This window comes from Echinops telfairi, unplaced genomic scaffold (assembly GCF_000313985.2).
Source record: "Echinops telfairi isolate 266 unplaced genomic scaffold, ASM31398v2 ScPeMD7_7466;HRSCAF=8504, whole genome shotgun sequence".
Taxonomy (NCBI): domain Eukaryota; kingdom Metazoa; phylum Chordata; class Mammalia; order Afrosoricida; family Tenrecidae; genus Echinops; species Echinops telfairi.
Genome location: NW_022111366.1, coordinates 4,638,083 through 4,643,320, shown reverse-complemented (window position 1 = coordinate 4,643,320; position 5,238 = coordinate 4,638,083).

The window sequence follows — 5,238 nt, the reverse complement described above, 5'->3', positions numbered from 1 at the left end:
AAGTATTCAGTGAAGGGTTGTCGTCAATTCTATATGGACTGTTCCAGAATATAAAAAGGGGGCAGAAAACTCCCAAACTCCATGAAGTGAACATGACCCTGATAACAAAACCAGGTAAAGACCCTACCAACAAAGAAACGTCCACAGATCAAATCTCTCATGCACATAGATGGAAAAATTCTCAATAAAATTTTGGCCAATATAATCCAAAACCATATTTTAAAAAATCCACCATAATCAAGTAGGATTCATGCAAGGGAAGCAAAGATGGCTGAACATTAGAAAAATAGTTAATGTAATCCACATAAATGAAACAAAGAATAAGAACCACATGACCCTATCAATATCAATAGATTAGAAAAGGTGTTTCACATTTTCCAACACCCCTTTCTGACAAAAAAACAAAAACAACAACACTCCAACAAAATAGGACTAGAAAGGAAATTCTTCAATGTAATTCATACATGAAACTCCGACAGCCAACATCATGTTCAAATGGGAAAACTGAAACGATTACTCCTGAGAACAGGAACGAGACACGGATGCTCCTTATCACCACTCTTCTTCACCATCATGCTGGAAGTCTTAGCCAGACCATTAGACAACAGAAAGAAAGCAAGGAAACTGGGCAAAGAGATGAAACTTTCACTATCACTGCTGGAAACAATTGAGGGTTTTAGAGAGTAACAGGATACAAGATTAACAACCACAAATCATCTGAATTCCTGCAGAGAGCTCTGAAAAAGACATCAAGGAAACAGTATCATTTAAAATAGCCGCACAAAAGATTAAATAGGAATAAACCTTACAAAAGAAACAAAAGATTTCTACAAAGAAAACTACAGAACATGATTACAAGAAACCAAGGGATCTACACAAATGGAAGAATGTTCTGTGCCTATGGAAAGGGAAACTAAATATTGTGAAACTTCCAATATTACTTAAAACAATCAATAAATACAACACATTTCTGACCTAAATCCACATTTCATTGTTTAAAGAAATGGGAAAACGAATTACTAACTTGAAATAGAGAAGGAAGAGCCCCAGGGTTAGCAAACAATGCCTATAGAATCGATGTGAAGGTGTGGATGTAGTGGAGACCCAAAACCCACCTGCAAGATAATTGGACAGTCCCTAGCAGAAGAGCCAAAAGGAAGAGATGATATATCCTGGCTGCGGGATAGCACTGATGAAACACATACCTATCCTCTAGTTCTTTAATATTTCCTCCCGCTACTATTATGGTTTCAGTTCTACCTTATTAACCTTGTTAGACTTGCATATGGCCATTGGTAAAATTGAGATCATATGATGCATGAAAGCCAACATAGGTAACAACCCCCTATGTATTAGGAGTATTAGGAGTAACGGTTTCCTGAGGGTATGGGAAGAGAGTGGGGCAAGGGGGAGAAAGGGGAACTGATAGCAATGATGATTGATTGCATAACTCCACTCGAGGGGAGCAAACAACAGAATTGTAGGTGAATGGATATACTAGCTAGTATAAGATATGGAAAAAATATATATCTATGTAATAACAATAATAAGGGGTTGTGGGTCAGGGGGAGGGAGGACATTAAGGGGAGTGGATATCAAGGAGATAAAGAAGTAGGAAAATGTTTTGAAACTGATTGTGGCAACAAGTTTACAGTACTGCTTGATGTGACTGAACTATGGAAAGTTATGATATCTGTAAGAGCTCCTAATATAATGATAAAAAGAGAAGAAGAAGAAGAAGAAGAACAAATTGGGAAGCTTCACACTGCCTGATCTCAAAACTACCGCCACAGTAGTCAAAATAGTTTGGTGCTGGTACAATAATAGATCCATATATCAATGGAACAGAATTTTTTTTAATGAGAAATAAATGTACCCATCAAGCTACTGGCTTTTGACAAAAGACCAAAAAATATTAAATGTGAAAGAGACAGCCTTTCAATAAATGGTGCTAGAAAAATTGAATCTCCATCTACAGAAGAATGAAACAGGACCCATGTCCCTGACCCCACACACAAAAACTAATGTAAGGAGGGTTGGTGACCTAAATGTAAACCCCAGAACTATAAGGGTCATCAATGAGAAAGTTGGGACAAATATAAGGGCCCCATCAGAGGGCATTCACAGACACTAAAGATAATAAAGGCAGCACACACAGTGGAAGACAAAATAGATGATTGGGGCCTGTTAGAAATAAAACACGTATGCACATCAAAGGACCGCATCAAAGGAGTAAATGAGATGTGACATATTGGGGGAGAATCTTTATCCATGACATAACAGACAAGGAACTAATTACTAAAACCTATATAATCCTGTGACACCTCAATACGAAAAAGAGCAATTAACCTTGTTAACCAAGTGGGCAGAAGACAAAAACCGACAATTCACCAAAAATTGACACTCAAATGGCTAACACATACATTTAAAAGACTCATGGTCACAAACAATCTGGGAGATGCAAATCAAAACAATGATGAGGAATATCACCTTGCACTCACAACCAAAGCACAATTTAAACACACACACACATAACAGAAAACAACAAATAGTGGAGAGGGTGGTGAGAGATTGGAATTCTTATACACTGCTGATGAGCTTGCACAATTTTACAGCCATTGTAGACATGAATATGGTGCTACCTAAAGCAGCTGGGACTAGAAATATCATGCCATGCACGAATACCTGTAGTGGGCATGTACCCCGAAAGAAATAAGAGACAGAGCACAAACAGACCAGTGCTCTCCCATGTACATTGCAGCCTGGTTTACAATAACAAGTAGCTGGAAACAGCCCAAGTGTCCATCTGTAGAGAAGTGGATAAAGAAACTCTAGTGCAGCGGTTCTCAACCTGTGGGTCGAGACCCCTGTGGAGGTCGAACAACCCTTTCACAGGGGTCGCCCGATTCATAACAGTAGCAAAATTACAGTTAAGAAGTAGCGATGAAAATAATGTTATGGTTGGGGGTCACCACCACATGAGGAACGGTATGAAAGGGTCGCGGCATCAGGAAGGTTGAGAACCACTGACATGGATGGACCTGGAAACCATTATGTTGAGTGAAGTTCAAAAGCTCCAACTCACTGCCAACTCGGGGCTGACTGAAAACAACCCTCTGGGGTAGAACAGCCCCTCTGGGCTTCCGAGACTCTAACTCTGCGGGAGTGAAAAACCCGCTCTTTCACCCACGGGGCAGCTGGTGGTTTTAAACTGTTGATCTTGTGATTAACATCCCAATTCATAACCACTACACCACCAGAGCTCCTGGTTGAGTGAAGTTAGTCAATCGCAAAAGGACAAACATTGTATGAATCCACGACTCTAAGGATAAACATCAAGACAAAGGCAGCTCCTCTCAGGTCATGCATTCTTCTAATCCATTCTCCCAAGCAATGAGGCAGAGAGCCTGCCTAATGCCCAAGAACCACATATGACCCCTTTAGATGTGTGCCTTAGAAACCTCTTCAACAGAGGAGAGCTCCCCTCAGCAGGAGTCGGGTTCTGAAGATGGAGGGAGAGGGAGAAGAGCACTCAGTGGCTGCCATACAACATTGTGCTGCAGTCACCCCATTTCAACAGACACCCTACCAGAGTGATACGAAAACCTTACTGGAAATGCAAGTCAAGACTCGGGAGGGAGCACGTAGGTATCAGAGAAGGTAATTACACTTCTGCTAATGGGTAACGTAGGTGAAGTTACCTCCTATTGGGGAAAAAATGCTTAACAATATTTATATAGAGCCCAAGGGAGGATATGTCCAGTACTATGTTCTTAATTGGACACTATTGACCTAGTGTCTATGCAGCTCTTGGGGACTCGGGCATGTAGTATAGACTACTGGGACTACAGAGTGTAAAACTCTGACCTTTGAGGCATACAACATCCTTCATAGGCTGCACCAGAAAAATCTAAATTTTGGAAACCTGAGGGAGCCAGATTTTACCTCAAACTTATATGCAGCACTTTTAAGGAACTGAAATACATACTCCCTTGGACGTAAGGTTGAAACATTCTTGTTTGAAAGGAAGCAAATAATTGCCTCCCAAGGTTATGTAATTGGAGGTCATTAGACTTTGGTTCACACCTCTTGCTTCTAGGGTACTCAAAGAAGCTGGCTTAGGACTACCAAATATTTACTATTTTCATACTCTGCTTTTCTGACATGTGTTAGTCTAGTAGGCATGCTTCTGCCTTTGTGAATGAATATTATTGGAAATTTTGTCCTATCTCAAAAACCTCATTGTTTATGTAAATAGTGTCCAGAAACATAATTTTTAAATCTTTACAAGTAAGTAATCTATGTATTATGGTTTAAAATGCTGTCTTATACATGTGTAATTTTATTTTCTCAATAGTTTTAAAATTCTATTTAAATTTTAAATAGTTTTTAATTTCTAAATAGTTTTAAATTGTATTTTCTCAATAGTTTTTAAATAGTTTTAAAAATTATCAATAGTTTTTAAATTCTCAGTAGTTTTTAAATTTAAATACTTTTAAAATTTAATCATTCTATCAGTAGAATTACCTTATGCCTCATGGGGATGATTTATAATGTTCTTCGATAAAAAAGATGATGTCTCTAAAGTGAACCGGGACATATATGAACCAGAGATATATGAGTGGACTTTGAACTGACATACATGGAAGTGATGAAGTCAAAGTGCTGAGTGAAAAATTTCAAAGGGTAGCTCGAGAAGACAAAGCCAAATATTATAATGAAATATATGAGGACATAGAATTATAAAAACAAAAGGGAAGAACATGGTTAGCATAACTGCACCAGAAAGAACTCATTGCAATCTAGAAGAATTCTATGGGCAAAATATTGAATTATACAGGAAGCATTAAGAGAGGATAGAATGAATGATAGTCACTCTACCAAAAAGAATGGGTTTACATTCCACCATTTCAGGAAGTAGCATATGAGCAAGAACCAGTGGAGAAGAAAGGAGTTCAAGCTGTACTGAATGCATGAGCCCAAAACAAGTCTCCAGGAATTAATGGAATACCAATTGAAATCTTTCCACACACTTCTGAAGCACTGGAAGTACTTTCTTGTCTTTGGCAGAAAATTTGGTGGGCAGCTGCTTGGTCAACTGACTGGTATTTTTGTCTATTCCAAAGAAAGCTGACCCAAGAGAATGCTCTAACTATAGAACAGTATCATTGATACCACATGCAAGTAAAATTTTGCTGAAGATCTTACAATAGATGAAGCAGTACATTGACAGTAAAC